This window comes from Apis laboriosa, unplaced genomic scaffold (genome assembly GCF_014066325.1).
Source record: "Apis laboriosa isolate Shangri-la unplaced genomic scaffold, ASM1406632v1 scaffold45_cov149, whole genome shotgun sequence".
In the NCBI taxonomy this organism is placed as follows: Eukaryota; Metazoa; Arthropoda; class Insecta; order Hymenoptera; family Apidae; genus Apis; species Apis laboriosa.
The window spans coordinates 1,625,368-1,649,378 of NW_025223361.1; the positions used below are offsets into that span (position 1 = coordinate 1,625,368).

Below are 24,011 nucleotides of genomic sequence, written 5' to 3' on the forward strand. Positions count from 1 at the left end.
GAGAGAGAGAGAGAGAGAGAGAGAGAGAGAGAGAGAGAGAGGACGAAAGAAACATGGTCGACCGGTTTAGTTGATTCCCTGATCACGAATTCAATTCTCGGTCGAGTTTTTACCCGTTTTCGCATTACGTTTCAATTAAACGCGTAGCTTGCTTCCTCCCTTTCTCGTTGGAGCGTCTCGCGGCGCGAATAGCGAAATTAGATTTTCGCTTGAAGCATTTGTTGTTCGTTGTTGGTTATCAACAGTTGTGGACTGGGATCGTGCGAGGTATTATGCCTCTTCGTGGCATCGACGTGTCAATAATTTTTGTTATCGATTTTCGTTACTACGATAAATATTATTATACTTTTTTATTATTATGTATTAATTTGTTAAAATGAAAAGGAATTAAAAATATTCTCGTAAATCTTTCAATTGACGCTTTTTTTTTTAATGTATTATTTATTCCTGTCAAATGATCAAGTAAGTAATGTAATTAGGCTATGTATATTTGTCATGAAAAAAAAAAAGGAGGAATGAAAAGGAAGATAAAAATTGAAAAATTGGTTAAATAGTAGAGTAATGTATAAATTATAATAAAGTTATATAAATGCAATAGTGAATTTTGAATTATAATTTAAAATACAATAATTATTGTCAAAATTGAATTGAAAATATTTGAATTTTCTTGAGAATTCTAGAGAATTCTAAATGATATGTAAAAAAAAATTTTGAATAAAATTCAATCGGTCAGAATCAAGAAGAAGTAGTAAAGATCGCTCTTTACAATTTTTTTATTTGAACTTGTAATAATCAGTTATATACGTGTTGAAAATTTCATTGCGATCGCAAAGAACAAGCGACAGATATCGAAAGATATAAAAATCTATAAATTTTAAAGAATGATCGAATACTTTTTATCAAGGATTGCACCCATCTTCGTTGTATGTTTTTCATCTCTGTCCCGATTTTAACTCTTCCAATTCATCCATAAATAATTTTTAATATTTTCTAAATTTTTCCAAACACTCGAGCGCTCCCAACTTAAACCGAACATGATATTCCATGATGTAACAACTGAAATGATAAGAATCGCGTTCTGCAGTATCGACGGTACAACCAAAATGGCGCGCGTGACATTTCTACGCGTCGAAGCTAGCATCTGCGATTATTTACATCGCGTGACGTATAGGCCAAGAGAAAGCCGTACATTTGCCGCAGAGGTTTCGTGATTGTTGCGTACAATGCACACAATACGCCACGTATAGCGGCGTTATCGCGTTTCAGTTTATAGTTGCCACTGCTCCTAGTCCACTGCCAGACCCGTCTGACCACCGACCGACCGTTTCCCCTTGCTCCGCTTAATTTTCTCCATTACCGCTTCTGGCGTGCATCGCCGCGTTGCACCGCCTCGTTCCCCTGAGATTTTATCTTCATCCATGCGTGTTTGGTTATATCGGAGAGATCACGAATAACAAGAATATAGGATCCAGCCAACTGAATGGAACGGGATTCGGGCAAACTTTACCAACTTATGATAATTTGAGAAAGATGGCATTTCGTTATTTGCTCAAAATAAATGAAAATAATTTGAGAGATCTATTTCTCTACGAGATTTTTTATTTAAGAGTTTTTGATTTTTATATAATTTATTGTAATTAAAGTATTTAAGGTATTGAAATTTGAGTTTTATTGTATGTAGAAAAAGATATATCTTTCTTAAGGGAAAGGAATAATCAAATTGTACAATGATGTTTTAGAGAATTCTCCAAATAGAGAAAAAAGGAAAAAAAGTATATAATGATAGATTTGGAGTATCCATATGTCATAATAAATACTATTTTTTTTACAATTGATCAATGAATGTAGACGAATTACAATGAACTAGAAAAACGGAATTGTGATATATTTCTTTCAAGAAGAGCTTAAATTAAATTGCTATAATTTCTCTAAGACTTTTTATTCTTTTATTCTATCAAGATTATTTTTTCACTTTAATCTCTACAAAGATAAAGTCACGCTTACTTTTTATATATTCCGTACACATTTACATTAAGCTTTTCCGAATTATTGATCGAATTAGCGTTCAACAATTTTTCTACTACGATAAAGTTGATACATTTATCGAAACGAAAAGCGATGAAAAATTTCGCTAACATATTATCGATAGAACGATTAAACGGTTTTTCGGTCTGTTTTTCACGCGACGATATAATATCAATTCATTGCGAAGATCTGTCTGTATAATATCGATTTGAACAAAAAAAAAAAAAAAAAAAAAAACGTCGAGGCGACAAAGTTCGCAAACTGGGACCTCGAGGTAATTATTGAAACGTCCAAGTTGTCATTCAGCTTTAAAGTTACAGAATATCGATGCAACCTACAAAGCGATTGCCCTATAGTTTTGCTATATATTGAAACGATTGGAATTCATAGGTGTGCAATAGGATGAAACGAAAGACCAATATTATACGGGTATTTTCCAAAAAGACTTTGACAAATAATTTTTAATTAAATGGAAAAGTTTTTAGTTTTTATTATGAATTTTATAGTGTCACAAGAATTTTGACATTTTCGAATTTTTGATTTCCCTTTTTGAACATATTTTTCATCAAACGTTATTTATTAATTTGTTGATCTGATAATTTAATAAAATCGAGTTAAAATTCAATTACTGTTTTTACAATATATTTGTTCGTAAGATTATGTTTTTGATTATCGATTATAAAGAATTATTGTTAAATTTGTTTAATAATTTTATTTGAATACATAATTTGATTTAAATAAACAAATTCCTATTAATAATACATTCGTGTTGATCCAAATCATACTATCGAATTCAAGATCATTTCAACATTATAGCCTAACAGATCATTAACTTAATTCTCAAATAAACACGTATCTTAGATACTGTATTTTTGTGAGTAAAATTACTGTACAGTTTGAACAATAGAATATTCAATTTATAGAATTTTCAGATATTACAGATATTCACATAACAAAAGTGCTCTAAAAAAATTTCTTACATTTCAATAATACAAAGAAACCTTATAAAATAATGTATTCTCAGAAACAGCACAAAAAAATTGCGAATCTATATTTTGTTTCCTATCCATCGAATTTTATTACAATTAAAAAGCACGAACAAGATTTTTTTTTTTGAACAAATTTCGAATATGAACGAAAGAAATTGATAAATTTAAATTGGTAACTTAAACTGGTAATTCGATGGAACGGCCGCAAAAGTGACGAAAGCCTGGATTTCTATTGGCCAGTGCTGACGCGCAACCGATGTGCGCAAAAATCGGTTACATCATTTGCCAATCCAATTCGTTTGTTTTTGGTTTGCGGTGAAACATTCGGATAACCCTGATTACCCCGTCAGTGGCGATCATTTCACTGCTGTTTACTCGCCAGATTTGCCCCCTCGCGAATAATTTGAATGAAATGAGACTAAACTAACCCGCGTTGCTTGCCGCGTTACGAAAGAGGATCAACGCGTCTGTCGAGATTTGTGGTATGGACAATGTCAGGTGATATTTTCGAAGAAACTTTGAAAATTACAAGTTCGCCTAATTTTATTTATTATTTAGTTCGCCTAATTTATTTATTATTAATTATTATTTTTTCTATTTTTCTTTGATATTAAAACATCAACAAAATCATTGATTATATGATTATATGATTATAAAATGTTAAAAAATTTTTCAGTTGAATCGGTTTCGAAGAAACGTAAAATACAGTTTTGACTGTATATTTTAATATCATTAATCTGTTCGTAAGAAACAGCACAAAAAATTGCGAATCTACATTTCGTTTCCTATCCATCGAATCGTTTTAGACAATTAAAAAGCACGAACAAGATTTTCGTAAGTAGATGTGTAATGATCTGTAAAAATTAATTTCTTTTTATATATATATATATATAGAATTATATATTTTTCAATCACACAATTTTCATTCGAATCAGAATTATCAGATTAGATTCATATCTCGCCTACTTCACAAAACTAATTTAATTTAATACACACCATCCTTCGAACATGCATCCATCGTTGAGAACAGCGCGACGCGAGCGAAGTACAAAATCACGGGTAAACGATGTCATGACTGACTATTTCTTATTTTTCTTCTGCTGAAAAAACTGGAATTGTTCGTTTGTAGCACGATTCCATCGACGTGTTTCCAGAGGTGGGAGGTAGAAACGGGGTTAAAGAACGTCAAACGGTTAACAACCGTCGAACAACCGTCCGAAGGGCCGTGTGGTTTTTCCACCTGGTTAACTTTCGCCCCCTCGTGTCACGTTTTTTTTCGTTTAGCGAAAATTTCACACCCACTCTCTTCCTTCTCCTTTTTTTTTTTTTTCCTTTGCCTCTCGGTTCACTCACCCTTGTAAAATTTCTCGCGCGAAATCCGGTGAAACGACTACAAAAGTCTGCCTTTGAACACGTGTTCGAATCTTCATTTGAAGTTGACTTGCAAATTGTATTTTGTTTTGGAAACGAATTATTAATTATTACTATTAATTATTGGATATTCTTCGAAGTTAGTTGAAAGAGAGATAGTAATTGTTATTGTGGTTTGAAAGTAATTATAATAATTGATTCGAAAACTATGATTTATTAAATATTTTCAATTTCTTAATTTGTTTAAATTAAAATGAACATCGTTTTATGTATTTATATATATTTTTCAATGATTAAAGAAAAGGAATATTATTATAATGAATAATAAAAATGGGATAAAGGAAAATGAAAAATCAAATTTGGCAAGACAGGTTTTTTTCATTTAGTGATTTTTTGATAATACAATAACAAAAAAATTATTACATCAATTTTATGCTTTCTATATATTTATATATCCTACTCTTATAGTTTAATCAGTCTAATTTTTTAAATATGTTTTAAAATAGTTTTACAAATATACAATCTGACAAATTTTGAATTAAAGTGTATCATTAAAAATACTTTTTAAATTAATTGTAATAATAATTAATTGTAATAATATTAATTAATATTAATTAATTGTAATAATAATAAAATTAATAAAATAGTATATCTACTTTTCACAAGAATGAAATTGCAACCAAGAAATTAAATATTATGATTTAAACGTGAATTAATTAAATAAGTTCCCCTTGTGAGTGAAAAATATAAAATTGAAATAAATTAATGTAACATCGAGCACGTGTGTATTTCAAAAGTTATACAGACACTTCATCTCACCCATACTGTTCCTCTATACCAAATTTATCCCAACTTTTCTAAAGAAAACACAAAGTTTTATACAAGGTGCTAATATATTCATAGAATATCTTTAGAGGCTTAATTCTAATGCAAAAATGTTGGTTAAGACCTATTTATGAAGTCATAAGCAAAGTAAGCTTGCATTAAAGTGTGAGAGAGAGAGAGAGAGATAAAATCTTCTTTGCATCTCGTTTCATGTAAGAGCTAAATTATTTGTAACTTAAATAATAATTAAATTTCAACCAACATTTTTACATTTGTAAAATTTTCTCCATCTAAAGATCGACTTTCTTAAAATTATCTCGATTATATTCTCTTGTACAATATTCCAGTGTACAATTATTCTACACAACGGAAAAACCCAATTTTTACACAATTGTACGCGAATTTTTATGTAATCGTGGCACGAAATGTGTTCAAGAACTCTCGTGATGTCTTTGACCTGAACGTAATAAAAAGAAAAAGTCATATATACCGGCTCTCCATGGTATATAACGCGAACAAGGAGAATTCGTGGACAAAAAGGCAGAGAGACGAGGATTAGAAGGGTGGATGCCCTGAGACCACGTCCGAGACTGGCATACTCGTGTGCAATTTACATGCATAATTGTGGCTGGCTTCGTTACGTAGCTGCCTACCAACCCCCAGCCTGTTGATCGCCACTCGTTCTACTAATTAGTATTTGAAATAACGTTCAAGTGTGCTATTTGTAGGACGTCCAATTATCTCGACTCGTTGCCAAGTTCAACTCGCTTTATGAGCATCATGTTATTTTTTTTTTTTTTTTGTTTGCGCTAATTGCTAGCTTTAAGTCATAATCTGCGATCTTTTGTCGCTTATCGTGGATTTGAAACGATTTGGGGAATGGTCGATGGAATATTTTAAATTAAAGGAGGAAAATTGAAGAAAATAAATTGCAGTGATTTCATAATTTATCGTGTCAGACAGGTATCTCGAAATAAAAGAAAAATTGTGAATAACGGTATTGAGATGGATCGTTTTAAATGTACTAATAACTGAATTTGATTAATCCTTAATTGGATAATATAAGAATATTCTGTATATATAATAATAAATGAAATTACAGAAAATAAATGAAATTACAGAATATAATATTTAAAATTTTATTTTTTCAACGATGATCTAATTAGAACATGTTCATTCAAGATTTAAAGATTCATTCAAGATAAAAGAAAAGTATTTGATTGATAATTTTTTTGAAAACAATATCATAAATAAAAATATTTTATTCCATATTATTTCTATTTATTTTCACATGTATATTTTGATTTTCGTTTTATATATAAATATAGATAAAGCAACAAAAATATTTTGCAGATATTAAAATATTAAGAAAAAAAAATAAATACGTATAATAATATCAAAATTAGAAAATATAAAATTTTTAAACTTAATTTTAATATATTTAAAAGTAATTCTTTACACGTATATTATATTCCTATCTATCAAGATTTTCAATTAATAATTGAACCAATTGCATCTCATTTTCAAACGAATTTTTCTCAAATTCAATTTTCGTTTTATCCTAAGCTACAAATATTTTTTAATTCTGTCTGTACCATAAATTACAACACACCCAATATATAAAATATTCTCAAATGCGAAATTGAGATTGCAATACGTCGACGGAGCAATACAACTGATTATCATTCTACCTTCCTTATCGTAGATTCCTTTCTCAGTTGTGCGCCGTGCAAGAATCTCGACGCAATTAATACGGATGCGGAGGAATGCGATCCTTAAGAGCTCGAGATGTCTGCGCATGCTCGAACTCGAACAAAGAGAGAGAGCGTGTCGAAATTACGTGGCGCCTCGGCCGATAATGTCGCGTACGCAACCGTGCGTACAGCTGCCAGGCAATTTCGTATGCGACGCTTGTTAATTAATCGCACTTTACACTCATCTTTCGTTCACATCCAACGTTATATCCGTCGTTATCCAAATTGCTTACGGATAGACTTGCGCACGATCCAAATTTTGATAACGATCAGACTAGAATGTGGGAAGCAATTCCGATTAAGCACACGTGTCGACGAGTTTTGGTTTAATGTAGAATGTTTCGCTATTATGCAGAGTTTCTCGACGATCTCTACGTGATGAAACGTACACATTCGAACCAGTCGATTGATTGAATAATATTTTAATTGCAAAGATTTGTTGGAAAGGAAAGTGTAATATTTTTTAGTTAGATATATCTCAAGTAGTAGATTCGAATATTCAGAGATAAGATTCGAATCCTTTGTAGGTACTGTAGAACGTTCTTATCCGAATTTTGCGATATTTCTCTATTTAACTATCACAGCAATAGAAATGGAATTTAATTTGAAATTGAAAATGATTATATTAAAATATAAATCTGTATTTATTTTTAGTGCTAACTATTGAAACGAAATAACTAAGCAATTAGTTATTAAGATTATATAGAATTATATAGATTATATAGAATAATTCACAATCATTGATATTAAAAAGTTTTTATATATTAATTTGTGTAATTTGATTTCTAAAAACAGAATTCCTTAATTTTATTAAAATTATTTTTGTCGTAAAGTAAATAAACGTACTATTTTTTTTTTTTGAATATAGAATAATTTATCTATAAAAACGAGGACAAATTTTGTTTGCTGCAAGAAATTGCTAACGAATTTTTTACGTCCAGTATAAATATGTAGACAGAAAGAACTAATTCTGAACTGACATCGAATGGTCCTAAAGAAAGCTCAAGTTTCTTATCTTCCCTAAAATATCAGTTTTTACATCTTTTGATTTTCACATGTAAATTTTAAACGTCTGATCTATTTTATATCTATTTCTACCGACTATATATATATATATACATGTCTCAAAAACTGAAGTACCAAGAAATTTATCCAGAAATTAGTGAAAATAATTCCATGAAACGGGCACAACTGTGTCTCAAACGAGTTTATCGAGTTTTTCTCTCTCTCTTTTTTTTTCCTCCGCTTCGTTTTCTGGCTTCTAAATAATCGAATTTGCTTGCATTCTCTTTTTCTCTGTGACAGTGACGCAATGCTCTTTAAGACGCGTGTCCCACTTCCGGCTGGTTTTTTCCGGCGGTCGTTGGAACAAATTACATTGCTACGATAAGAAAGATGCATAATTTAATGTCGTGATAATACGAGACACGTGAGCGTGTTATTTACTGGTAATTAACTCGTGCCACCGCGTATAATCGAATCGATTCTTTAACGTCGCCGTCTCTATTAACCCTTTTACGACTATGAACGAGATACCTCGAGGTTTCACGATCGTCGTAAATCCAATTTTACGAGCAAAATATCTCGATGTCGTTTATAAGATATCTCAGGTGTTTGAGAGTGAATTATTGATATTAGATTTTTTTTTTTACATGGATGAATAAAGAATAAGTGAAAGTTAACTTTGTTTTTCTTTAATTGAATTACATATCTTTTTTAATACATCAATTAATATTCCTCCCGTGAGAAAGTATTAATTCATTTAAAAGATATTTCAAATTTGAATTTTATATAATTTATATCGTAAAGTAAGATAAAATAAGTGTAGAATTAAAGTAGGATAAAATACGAAATTTTGAGAGGCGAAAAGGGGGATTTCGATACATTGTACACTGAATACTGTCTATATTTATAAATGACAGTTTATATCAGTATGTTTATTCACTGTTTCTATAAACACATTATGCCGATCAAATGCATAATGGATGAATTAATATCTATTCGTAAAGAGTTTGGACATTGCATGGAACCTTCGAATATTATTAAGGGATATTTTATAAAATTTGATAACAATTACGCAGTTTAGCGACTTTTCTCAATCCAGACAATTTTACCACAATTTCACTTTTTATAATACCTTCATTTTATTACTGAAATCAAAATAATACATTTTTCTTAACCAAAAGATTGCATTAAACCAAACCAATTTTGCGTATCCTTTTCATCTTATTAAGAAATACATTTCACACGAGATATGAAATTCACGTTACATTTGATCTCGAGGAACATGCCTGAATGTCCGTGAAAATCAGGATACATTGTCGTCATTTTGTACGTAAATATACGAGAACGGGAGGGAAGGATTGAAACGAACAACGTACAACCGAACAAACACTTCGTTTTCGTTCACACGCATACTTTCCCCGCCGCTCCTGTTGATATTTCTCCCCTGGGAGGGGAGGGAGGGAACAGAAATACGCGTGATAAACGACGAGTTAGACGCCCTTTATGGGGCGCGGAGGGATTTACGCGGATGGATACGTTCGACCACCATTCCCCCCTTTTATTTTCGAGAAAATAACTTTTACATTCGCCAGTCGATACGAGAAACCATCGATACGACAACATACATCGCTTTAGAATCATTCCTCCTCTCCTTCGACTCCGTTTCATCGATTACGTATTGGAAACAAACGGGCCGTTGACGTTTTCAAACACGTTTCGAGGGCGATCGAGGCAAATAATTTATCTCCTCTCGTTCGACTACACGACCAATTTTACTTTTTCACTTCTCGTTGAAGGAGAGAATTCGCATTCGGTATCGATGGATGTGTGTGTGTGTGTGTGTGTGTGTGTGTGTGTGTGTGTGTGTGTGTGTGTGTGTGTACACGTGTGCCGCAAATGGACTATGCGAACGAATTGATCATTGGGCGGGGAGAGGGAGAGGGAGGTCACTTGATGAATTCACTGTCGGCAACAAATAATCCGCGATGGTGGCGCTGCCATCGGTAATGGTAACAGGAGTAACCGATAAGGCCGCGTGTCACGATTTCTGGCCACTCTGTAACATCGAAATACAGTCCGTTGTGTGAATTAATTGAAGGACGAATGTGTTTGGAGACAGAATTTTGGAGAGAGAGAGAGAGAATTTTCGTGTAGAGTGGAGTAGAATTGCTCGATGCACGGTGTCTTTCATATTTCAGATTTTGTCATCTGTCAATTCTTGTAATTCCAACAATTTAATGTTACTGCCAACTGTTACTTTTTACAGTTTGAATTGATCAAATAAAAAAATGAAGGGGTAAAAGTGTTTCAATTATTTCTATTCTCTTCTTTTATAACGGCTGATGCGATACTAGCGCCACGTGACTATTAATTAACTAGTAATACTCCCTTGCTTATTTATATTTATCACTTCCATATTTTTACTTATATGATATAAAAATTGTATTTGAAAAAAGGATAATTATTTTAAAATGACATTTTTCTTGTTATGTGTAAAAATTTTCATAATCAGGAAACTGAGATAAAAAATAAAAGAAACAATTACTAATCTCAGTCGACTGAGGATCAAAAAATTCAAATATCTCGTGATGTTATATGATATAAAAATTGTATTTGAAGGAATGATAATTATTTTAAAATGACACTTTTCTTGTTACATAAAAAATTTTCCTTGATTTTCAGGAAATCAGGAAAGTGAGATAAAAAATCAAAGAAACAATTACTAACCTCAACCGACTGAGAATCAAAAAATTCAAATATCTCGCCGTGATGTTTGCTCGATGGTAAAAATTCGATAGATAGGAGATAACGATCCAAGGTTCCCGATATTTGGATAAAATATGAGGTTAACGCAAAGTCGATCGAATCCGTAGGCAGGGCCGAGTAAAAGCGCGACGCTTGTTGAACAACGTGAATGCGTGTGTACGATAAACAATTGGAACGCGTGACGCACGCAAAATTCAAAATTCATTTAGCCGGTGAAGCGTGTGGGTTGCGTCGATACGCGAGGCGTGGAGTTTCTCTCGCGTGCATCGTTGCACATTTATGCAGCGCATGCAACGAGACAAACTGAGCTTCATCGGCTGCCTGCCAACCTGGATACCGTCACGATATATGGATGCGTAGTGACGTTGATTCGATTTCACCCTCTCCTAAACGAGCAAATCGTTTCGTACCGTGTTTCGCAGTGTTTCAACGTTTATGCAACGCTAACGAAAGATCCTTCCTCGAATCCTTCTCTCCTCTTTAACGTTCCATCCAATTTTTTTTCCTTCCCTTTTTTCTTTATGTTCCTTTAACGCGGCTTTAAAGCGGGCCGCCTTGAAACCTCGTCTCGAGTAGCCGGGATTTAAATATTCCAGAGATCATTCCGCAGGAGTAATCGAGAGAAAAGAGAGTTCAGTTGGAATGGATTATTCGTTGTTGAGTCAAGAGGAGAGGATCTTTATGGGAAATCAAATTTTTGAATGAACGCGGTGAAAGGGAGTGGAGTGTTTGAATATTTTGTTGATCTTTGCACGTTTAAATTTTACGTTAAAATTATATTCTATTATATTACGAACGACTTCTTGCTCGAAGAAAATAATTTCTTTCCTCTATTATGAAAATAAAGTGTAATAAGAAATTTTTGTATTCATCGAAGAGAAGAAAATTATATAATTTGTATGAAGAAGAAAACAATTCGACGATACATTTTTGAACTAACATTTAATATTAAACTATTTATTAAATATTGTTATTAATATTAAACTATTAATTAAATTATTCCTATCAGATACTGTGAAGATAATTATAAATATGTTGGATTAATTATGGAGCACGAAATTCTTAATTAAATGCTCAATAACAATCAACTCTACTTTTTAAAAACTTATCGAAGCAATCTACATTGTAAACTCCCTTTTTCCTCGAGCGAACGGACATTTTTTCGCATGAAAAACAATAGAGACATTAAACGATCGCGCGTTGTTAACAAAAAAAAAACGAGCAAAATGGCCACGATCACGCAACGGTCAAAGCAATCATTAACGAAGCAACGATCTGTTAATCCATGCTCGCATTTGTTCGCAAGTTGTCGAGTTATTTTCATCAAAGCAACGAGCAACAATCTCCTCTAGGAATTATCGGCCATCAAGGAAATCACTTTCTTTTTTCTTTTTCTTTTTTTTTTTTTTTCGCATGTCGGCGAGAGTTTGCTTCATCACGAATTTTGACACGATAATAACTCGTCTGGGAGGTGGATGGAAAAATCTGACTTGTTCACAAAACATCGAGCTTCGTTCGTGCAGTTTCACGATGATTCGCGAGTAATTTTCTCGAAAGCAGGGGAAAGATTTATGAACGGGCACGATGGAAGATAGAAAGTGTCCATTCTGAAAGATGAAAGAATAGATCAATAGATCGTTTAACTGCAGCGAATAAACTGCAGGGATCATGCCTTGACTCGTCGTGCAGTTGATACAGTTGATAACAAATGATCGATAATGTGGACGAAACGTGAAGAACGATACTTTAATTTAAAATAAAAACCGGTGCTTTGGAAATTTTCGTGATAATTCTTCGCGTTTAATCTTTTTTAATTTCTCTTCAACAGCTTAATTAACAGTGAAGGAATATTACAATGTTTTTTACTTAATGTTTCTATTTAATTGCGGGCTTCTTTTCTGTATTTTTTTTTAGTTTTGTATAACAATTTCTTTACAATTTTTTCTTTACAACGGAACACTCAATTTTTCTGAAACACGAAAACACGAATGGAATGTTTCCAAATAAAAAATTGAACAAATTATTTTTATTTTGCTCTTTCATTGCAAAAGATGCAATCTTCAAAAGATCCTTATCTTTGTTCTTTGATTTTTATGAAATGATCATTCGTCAAATTAAAACAAAAATTTTTCTTTTATGTTACATTTAAATATATTTTTATTCGAAATTTTTTATCATTGTATAAATTAGTTATCTTGCAGATCATTTTTTAAGTTTGAAATTACATTTATTTTTATACTTTTTATCGATTATTAAGCGACGCCATTTTGTAAAAATATGAACAAATGCATAATGACATAATTTAATTTTTAGATTAAAATTCTTCTATAATAATTTTTGATAACCAACGTTTTATTTATATTTCTCAAATAAATTTTATTCTCATTCAACAATATTGGAAGTGCACAATTTAATAATTTTATTTTATCAAATATATATTCTTATTACTTATTTTAAACAACGTTATTCATTTTTCAGAAATGAAGTTAACTAGTTTTCTAAAATACACGACAAATATTCAAATATAAACTCAGTACGAGCAATCGATTTTTCCCCTATTCCTGTCAATTTTCACAGGCCGCACATTAATCCATCCAGATAATTGAGATAAAAATCTCAACAATTGGAAACCTGGTATTTTTCGGATTTTCGTCACGTTTCAGATATTACCCGTGCGCAGTGATGAACCGATATAATTGGAGAGCGTTATCGTGATAGATGAACTCTCGATTAGCAGGCGTAGATTAGATATTTCGTTTTGTGTATATATGCGTGTGTGTATAGAAAGTGGAAAGCATAGTTGTGCAAATCGTCGCGCGATTCGTAGCCAATTTAACCGGCACGAAATGGCAGAGCACTCGGGGGCTCGGCTTTGATGCTATTGCGCCACTAGTACGGCAGAAGTGGTTATGGTCACGCAATGGTCAGACCATCTAAATCTCCTTCATGCTTCGAACATATTACGAACAATCGATTCGACCACGGGTTCGTTCGATCGAGGCGATTTGAGAATGGATGAAATTTTTACAAAAACGAAAGCAAAAAAAAAAAAAAAATGAATATTTTTGGAAATAATTTTTTTTTCTTGAACGCAATAATGCGACACTGTATTGTTGAATGATAACATAAATATTTAATAATCATAATGATATTAATCGTAAAAATTAAGTACACAATAAAAGTTTAATTGAAAGAATATACATATGTACATGTGTTCCATTTAATTTGGACATTTTGTATATATTTTCTTTATTTTTTATGATATGAAAAAAATATCAAATGGAAATGTTTGATATAAATGATAGACAAAAACTTTTCTAAAGATCAATTTTTCTTTTTTTCTTTTGGAAAATTGAAATTTCTCTAAATGGAATTATTCTCATTGTATTGACGATACAATAAATCAAGGCGAATACTATGATCTGAAATCTATGATGTGATGTTGAGTACTAAAAATTTATAAAATTAATACAAATATATGATATATTTATATATATCTATTAAACGAAAAAAAAGTTTATTATTTCTCATACTCAATTTAAATAAATAAATAAATTCATCAAATTATACGTACATATATTCTTATAAAAAGTAAATTAATTGTTATTCAAATTCTTTTTCTCAATCTTTTCTCTTCTTAAAAGAGAAGAAAGAACGAATTACGAAAAATTGAAATAAGATAAACAAAAGAATTAACACATTATTGCGAATACAATATCATTCATTGTTAATATTATTTGTGAATCGATACAACAAGTTCAACAGTTGTGATTTCAAAACCGCTCGTGATTTAAAAAGAAGAAGAAGAAGAAAAAAAAATCAGTGGAATCAAAAGAATTTAGAGGAGCGAATCGGAACGAAGTAAAGCGGTTGGTGGAACGTTTTTAAAACGGTGGAGGATGCAATCAGTGTTTATCGACGGGTATAAAAGCCGACTGAAGCTTACCAGGGTGAGAAGGTGACTGTAGAAGAAGGGGAACGTTGGCTGATCGGCTTCTACTCCGTCCGAGAGAGCTTTCCGTGGAATTCTTCCTTTTTATCTGCCATTTATCTTGTTCGCCCAAGTATACTCGCCGTCTGCTATGCCAGCCAATCGAGCCTCATGAATTTAACGCTCCTCATCGTTAGGAGCGCGATTTCCTTTCTTTTCTCTCTCTCTCTCTCTCTCTCTCTCTCTCTCTCTCTCTCTCTCTCTCTTCTCTTCTCTTCCTTTCTTTTTTTCCGCTTCGATCGGAAACTTGCACCACCACCGTCTGCTACGTGGAAAAACGTTCGTTTTCTTTTCTTTCGAACACTGGCTAGTTTCGAACACGTGGTATTTTCTCAATTTGTGGGGATTATATATAAAACGATACGTATGATGATATCTTAACGTTTCTTTGTTGATTAAACTCGTTTCAGGATCGAATTTTTTTTTTTCTTTGGCGGAGAATAATCTTTTGAAATCGATCGTTGGTAAAAATATCTTTTTTTTTTATTCTAATGGGATAGAATCGAAGGATGGGAAAGATGGAATGATAAGTAATTGAAATTATTGTATCTACAAGTGTTTAAAAATAATTTTGTGTTATGTTAATATGATGGCATTAATATTGTAAGTTTTTGTTAAATTATATTATGATAAAATATTACGTAAAATAAATTGTTTATAAATAAAACAATTTTGTGTTTTGAAGTACTGTAAAGGTGAAATAAATGGAGCATTTCAGATTTTTTTTTTTGTCTACATAAATTTTATCTAATTGTCTTATTTAAAAACTTCATTGTTCCATTCATAAATTATATTTTTTAATTTTAAATTTCTTTTTTTTTGTTTATGCAATATTTTTTATGGGCTATTTTACCACGACGCATTATTTTATCCAATAAAAATTTACGTATAATACTAGGATATTAATTAAATGCCCAATTAATTTTTAATTCTTTGATAATTTTTGATGACTTACTTTAAAATTATTCTTAATTAATGAAGCTAATGGATTTTTGCAATTTTTAATTTATTTTTTTCACGAACATTTCTTACGCTTTGTATTTCATATTTCAACCCTTTTATAATGCGTACAGTATTTTAAACGAATTTCTGCCTATTTAAATTATAAAATTTATATTATAAATTTAACAAAATATAATATGAATACGTATTATTTCTGCTCTTTCATTATTTCCATTCCATGCAAACAAGGTCAATTATCTTTTGTTTTATTTGTTTGAAATTTTTCTTAAAAGCTTTATAGAATGATTAATATAGAATATTAATATATATTCGTGAAACACCTTTAAACGTTCAATTTATAAAGGTTAAAACAGCATACAAAAATATCGATGCTTATAGTAAGTTTTAATTAAATATTAAGTAATTTATTGAATTATTTATTTATTATCAGATTATAAGCAATTTAAATTGCATTAGATTAAAAACGAAGACAGAGTGAAGACAAACGGCGATATAACAGACGAATAGATACGTCTCACTCCATCTTCATCTCATTCCATTTCAATTAATCTCAATTATTTATAATTTGATAAACGATCTAATAAATAATTCTTTATCGATATTTTTGTTTTTATTCTTTAAAATCGATTCTTCAAAGACGTTTCACAAATATATCAATAATTTATATAATATCAAATTTTTACAAATCATTCAATAAACTTAAAGAATTAAAAAATTATATAATTTTAATCGTAATTATAGTATCACGAATCCAAGTTGAAAAAACAATCGTTTTCATCTTGAGTCAAGATCTTCTGTTTCTTTTTACTTTTCCCTTCCTCGTTTGTCTTTCTCTCTTTTGACAGAAAGTCAAAAACTATCGTTTAAACATCCTTAAATGTCTTGAAAATTTGTATTTCTCCAAGATACACTGTTTCAAACAATCAAAAGATGGAGCAGATAACAGAACGCAAAAAGAACGATCGTCTTTTACTTTCAAACTTTGTCTCGTGGCAGTTTGTCTCTCTCTCTTGATTGCACTCTTCTTTCTTTATCCAACACGAAAATTATTTGAAACACTTCCAACTTGTGGATGATTTATCTTGAAAAACGTTTTGTTGATATAGTGATATATAAATAATATTTGTTATATATATATAATATTTTAATAATTTGAAGACAATTCTGTCTGAAAGTTTACTATGAATAACTGAATATCCATATAATCCAGAAGATGAGGAATCAATGTGAAACTATTAGTGAAGAATAAAAGAAAAAAATTATATTTCGAACAAAATAATTAAATCAAATCTGATTTTGAGAGATATATAATTTAATGTAAATAATTAAATCAAATATGATTTTGAGAGATATATAATTTACTGTAAATAATTTTTTGGATGGATAAAGAATAATGGAAATATTGAAAGCCAATTTCGTTTTTTTATATATGTTCTTTTGCACACAATGATTTACCAGTCAAAATCATTTAAGATCACCAAACATCAATTTCGAAACGAAAAAAAAATAATTTATTCTCATAACACTATCGTGCAAGTTTAACATATTTCTTTTTATCGCAGCAAAAATATCTGAATATTCTATGCCTCATCTTGTATATCGAATATTTTATATATATAAAATATTAGTATAAATATTTATATATATATTATATATATTATTATATATATTATAGTATAATAAATATTATAAAATATTAGTATAAACTTATGATAGAAACTGCATTATCAAAACAAATCATATCATCAAATTTCTAGTAGATTTGTATAAGTACAATTAACTTATATAGGCCACAAGATCACAAGTTTTATCCTCTAAAAGCGGTTGTTTGCTCGTAAAAAGTGATATTTAATCAATACTCCCGAATACTCTCTCAATGTTGATGAACGAGCCATCGATAGCGATTGAAAAAGTGTTTCCCGAAAAAAAACCTCGAACCGCCATCTCTCGCAATCTCTTCTCCGCCTTTCCTTTCTCCGGCTTCTAGAAAAGAAGTTCCATTCGCGAGTAAATTTTTCATTTTTCCTTCTCTTTCTCTCTCTCTTTTCGTTCGACCGAATGAAACTGGATTGTACGATTCTTTATACCATAGAAGTTTCATAGGAGAATAAAAATTGTTGCGGTCGAAACGCTTTCGGTTTTCGATGCTCGTTTCGCACTCTCCGCATTCCTCTCCCATCCCCTTTATTCCCGAGTATTATTCCCGGTCGAAAATACGGGTATCGTAGCACGTAACGCGCATTGCGTACTACTACGAGCGATAGAAATGGGGTTAGAGAATCCTTTTTTATCGATCGATCCTCTTCTCCCCTTGCTCCGCTGTTATTCGCGATGGAATTTTATCTCGGCCACGAACCTCTCCGCCGGTATTCGGGTGTTCTCGAACACCTTCGGTATTCGCGCTACTACTTTCAAAATATATGGGATGCGGGGGACCGCGAGTATTTGTGTTTTTATGAGGTTTTTTTTTGGTAGGTTGTTATTACAGATGAATATCGGAATGATGGGTTGAAATTGTTAACTTTTATATGTAAAAAATTTTAAATCATTTATTTATCGTTTTTATTTAAAATTTGTTTATTAATATATCCGTAAGTATTTCTAAAAATCTGTCTTTACGATTATAATTGTTATGATTATTAATTTGTTGTAATTATTGTTTATTAATTTAATTAATTTAATTAATTATTAATTTGTTGTATTAGATTTCAAAAATTCTTAGACTATAAAATTGATATAAGAAACGTTGAATTTTACGAATAAGGAAATAGATGTGATTCTTCCTCGTGTATTTGAATATTCTCATTGTCAAGGAGGATTTCGATTCTACACATGATATACTAGGTTGCATGAAAGAAATCGAAATGGATTATTCTCGATTTTAATTTTACTTTACCATTACAAAAAAACGAAGAAACGAGTTAAATTACGAATTGGATTTAAATAAATAAATAAATAAATAAAATAGAAAGATCACTTGTTTTTCTACGTTTTGTAATTTGTGATATTGAAATCACGATCGATCAATGTTATAAAGTTACGATGTAGTACCGTATTCTCTAAACTGTCGACGAACCATCATTTTTCCTCGTCGTTCCTACATTCGAGAGTTTCCTCTGAAAATATGTAACGCAATTTTTCCTCTACGCGAAAAAGTGAAGTGAAAGGAAAAGACACGAGGAAAGCTTCTTAATCTAAAACTGTTCTTTGTTGATAAAAGGTCGGTAATTTTTTTTCTCTTTATGGCGTAATATATATGATCAATTGAGATAGAGAAAAAGAAACATTCAAATTTTACCTTCCTTTAATGATTAATTAATTATAACCACCATAATATCTATACAAATTTATATTTTCATCATTGCCAATTAAACAAGCGAAGCCTGAAATTTAAGTTGTAAATAAAAATTCGATTCATCCTTTAAATATCTTATAATGATGTATATTAAATATATTATTTTCTTTGTGCAAATATTTCATAAATGCACAATTTAAATATAATAAGAAAAGGTAGATATATACATTATAAAATTAGAAATTTCTCAACAAGATTGAATTTTAATAGATAATATGTACTGAACATATCAAGAATTTTCTATTACATAACGATATGTGTATCGTGTTACATCGTGCAATAATAATTCTAGCATAATCAATTCTATTTAAATGATACGCGTGTTGCTTGTAATATCATCGTCCAGTTAATTGAATCACCTCACTTGATTCGATGTCGAAAATCGAATGGCCTCCAATTATGATAAAACCGACATTTTCCCATCCCAACTTTCTTTCGAAACATTTTTAAAATCCTTCGAATACGAATACGAATCAATTCAATCCACGTGTATCACGAGAAATTAGGACTCTTTATCCTTTTTTTTTTTCTTTCTATTTACGGTGGTAAAAAGTGGCCGATACACAGTGGAGGATACTGCTGAGATACTACATTTCATTTGAAAACGTTGAAAGTCTGTGAGCGGGAGGAGCTTTCATCGCCCCTCCCCCTCCTCCTCGAAAGGAGTTTCCGCGAATTTCTCTCTCACGAGGCGCGAAGGAGGGTCGAGGTGTGCGCGCGAGAAGTAATTGCAGCAGGTAAAGCCGCTCCAAAGTATCACGGCAAAAGAAAGTGAAGTGGGTAATTAAAGAAGACCCTGAGAATTTCTCGACGAGCGTTCTCCTCGTGACATTTGCATCGCATTCGGGGGATGCATGGGTTCAGGCGCGCGTCCTCGAAAACCTTCGATTATAGACCACCACCACTTCTCGTTGGAGAATATGCGGGACGAAAATTAAAAAGGCTAGTCTTGAGAAAGGAATTTGATCCACGTATAAAATGATGTGTGCGAGTAAAATTGCGTAAATGTTTGTTTAAATATAATGGAAAATATAAATTAAAAATGTGACGTTGTTATGTTTGATTTTGGGAATTTAAAAAGAAAAGAAATATTGATCGACTGATGATAAAGTCGCACAGATTTTTTTATATATGGATCGAAAGTATTTGTCGCAAAGGGGACGAAAATTAGAAGTATGTAAGTAAAAGTCTGAGAGATTAATGTTAATAAAAATTAACGATAACAAAATTTCGATAGAAAAGTTTTAAGTTAATATAATTAAAGCTGTAAATGTATAATTGAAAAAGATATTATTTTTGAGGAGATCGTCTATTTAAAATTTATCATTATATAAAAATAAACGAATGATAAAATTAAAAAAGATTAATAATAATTAGAAAAAGTAGGTTTGAAGTTAATTATGTAATTGAAAGGATCAAGCCACGAATGTTAAAAGTATTTTTTAATTTATATTTTCTTTGGGACTCATATTTTCGACCTGTATAAAAAAATATATAATGCAGCGATTTTATTAGCTGAATAATATTTCCTATAAGATATACATAAAACGCACTCAAAAGAGCGGAAAAGAGGAAATCTTTGACGCTTTAGCTTCCTGTTGACGAGTCGAAAGACAAATATGCTCGAGAACGAGCTCGACGAACTCTTTGTAGAGGACGACGAATTGCTTTAAATTCAAAAGTAACTATTTGCGCTTAAATTTATTTGTGTTCACCGCTCAAATCTCTTTCTATCTTATGTTTCATCGTTCCATCGCGTTTCTTCTTTGCTTTTATCTTGATCGTTTATCATTTTACGTCTATAAAGTGCACGTACAGTACTTAAATTTCGTTAAAATCTCTCTCGATTAAATTCATATTCAATTTCACTCTTCTAATCTGTTACTGATACAATTTGATTATAACAATACAAAGAAAATAGATATGAGTAGGAAAAAGAGATATACATGGTATATCGAATCAAAATTTTAGAGAAGAATACACATGATGTACAAAAAGCTGCTGAATATTACGTGGATAATTCGTATGACGTATTTCATAATAATTTCTTCGTCCAAAAGTTTAATTTAAAATAATAAAATTGTCTAAATAAAATGTTACCATTATTTCGATATTCAATGACAATGTTAGTTTCATTTTTTTTAAATTGTGTAATGAGATTATTTTTTAAATAAATAATTGTCATTTTTAGGAACGATTATATTTTAAATTTTTAATTTTTATATTTTAAATTTAACAAAAATGATATTGTTTTACAATTTAAATTTCTATATAATTGTATATAATATAATTATATATAATATAAATTTTATATAATGAATCATACTGAAATTTTTGAATTGTTCTCGATGGCATATATTCATGAAAGATTAAGAATCTGCTTTAAATGTGAAATAAAAAAAGAATAATCAATAAAGAAAATTTGAGTAATAGTATATTTTTGTAATTCTTATTCTACTTTATTAAATTATAATTAGTTTTACTTGTACTTACTTATTATTAAGTTCGTTATAAATAATATTTTTTTCCAGAAATAATTTATGTTAAAATTCGATTAAATTACATCAAAACTTTAAACGGTTATGACGACGAAGATTTCCTATGAATGAAAAATCAATAAAAGCGCAGAATCTTGCTATTTAAATCTTGCTTTTTCATTTATACTAATACGATTTCCAATTACAGAAATATCGTCGAGTAAAGAAAAGAGTAATTTTTAACTATTTACATAATTATAATGGTTCGTTATCATAATATATAGAGATTTAAATTTATATAATTTTACATTTTCATATTTTTATTATATATATATATATGGATATATATATAATACGAATAATAAAATCTAAAAATATTATATTAATATTCCTAAATACGATTTTACACGATTTTTAAAAACGATTGATAAAAACTATAATATCAAGGATTACGATAAATTGCTATTCATGTATTGTTAAATTTATTACTCTATATCTATTCTTAGTGTCAAAGTTATCTCTTTTGCAAATATTTCATAAATTAAAATTGGATTATAATTATACTCAAAAATCACCAAACTTAATGAGAAGGTTTCTTTTCTAAATAATTAAATATAACAATGTTTAGAACATTCAGATACTAAAATATTTAAATAATAAGTTTCCAATTCTACTGCACTACGAAAGAAATGGAACAAATATTGAAAAAAATATAAAAAGAGAATAATTTCTGTTTCAATCTCTGTTTCCTGGTAATGATTGCATTAATTCGTTGATTTTCGTTGATATTTACGAGGTCAGAGATGAGCGTTGCGTGCAGCTTTTCTCTTATTCTTCAATGGCGTATTGTGCACAAGCGCGAGTACAACAAAAGCGCACCCCGCTGCCATACCGACAGAGAACAAGAAAGACGCGGCATCCGTGAAAAAAAGAATTGTGTGGAATAGTCGTAAAACTCGTAGGGAATCTGTTTAATAAAAGAGAGATCTAGAAAAACGAAGAAGATCCAGAGGTCGACAAATGTACGTACGAGACAAGACTGTTTTCGTCTATTTTCAGTAAAAATATTAGAAATTGCACACGCTGGCATAATTTATACAGTGATTTGTAAAATGTGAATTATAAAATATGAATTTTATGTAAAAGGTGTATTAAATAACAATTACGTTCAAAATTATTTATTATTATATATTTGTATAATTATTATAATAAAATAAATGTTTCATCAACGTTTTTTATGGTAATTTCTACGTTTCTTCTACTTTTATAAAAGTTTCTCAAAAGTATATGTAAGATTAATAATTACAAAAGAAAAATTAACGAAATAAATCCTGAAACTAAATTTTATACAGAAAGAAGATATTTAGGAGATATTTATGAGTGTAGATTATATCTTCTCCAGAGATCAAATCGATGTTACATACGATTAATATTCATCTTTTATCGCTTGCTGATATATATTATATAATATAGATGTAATTATGGATTATCATTATTTGAACTAATTGGGAGATTAATTTGTTCGGATAAGAGATTTCTTGAATAATTGGCTCGAGAGAATTAAATTTGTGAAAATTTCATGCATAAATTGAAGTGTTGGTAACAAAAACGTAATTTTGATTTTTTTTTTTTCATTCTATCCTGCTGCTATATTCATAGATTTTCATCTATAACGACGAAAGATATAAAAATATTACTTTTATAGCGGACTATTAAATCTAATTATTAAAATATTAAAAAATATATCACAATAAATTCCATATATCGTGTATCTGAAAAGATAATAATTATCCATAAACGATGCAATTTTCTCCCAGAAAAAAATATGTTTCCGCCCGGGATCGAACCGGGGACCTTCCGCGTGTTAGGCGGATGTGATAACCACTACACCACGGAAACCACTCGATAGACATTTTTATTTCTTTCAATATCTACTTAAATTTTATCTTTTCTTCTTTAATTCTTTTCTTTTTTTGTCTTTTTTTTTCTAAATTAACGATATTCCGTTTAATCGAACGAATAATATAAAAAAAAAAAAAAAGAGACACGCGCTATCCATCAAATATAGAAAGGACGGAGGATGTGAGCAGTAAATGCGGTTGCACGGTATTTTATGTCGCATGAAATTGAAATGTCACGAGCGTCGTTTCCGTATCTGATAACAAAGCGCAATAACACACACGAGTGCGCAATAATATACGCGCGTGTACAATCTATCTACGTGTTTACCCTTCCCGACACGCATGCGTAGCAGTCTAATTTTGTATAGAGAAAATAAAGCTAAGAGAGAGAATCTAGAGAGTCTCGTCCAGTAGTCTCTGGTTTTTTTAAAGAAATTTTTCTCAGAAGATCGAGAGATCGGATAAAATCTTGATAAAAAAAAGTAGATTTTTCTTTAAGAAGGAAATCCAGATTTTAAGAGAGGTTCGTGAATACGTAAAGCGTAATGAATTATTGCAGAAGAATAAGTTTTTTTTTTTTTTTTTTTTT

At 30.4% G+C, this 24,011-nt stretch overlaps 1 protein-coding gene and 1 non-coding gene across 2 annotated transcripts in view; one reads left to right on the forward strand and one right to left on the reverse strand.

The window, feature by feature from the left end:
- LOC122716394 overlaps positions 1 to 24,011 on the forward strand; it is a 119,686-nt gene that overhangs the window by 16,541 nt on the left and 79,134 nt on the right. The window lies entirely within an intron of this gene.
- On the reverse strand, positions 23,348 to 23,420 carry Trnav-aac. Its single transcript has one exon. It is a non-coding gene; the product is annotated as a tRNA-Val (tRNA).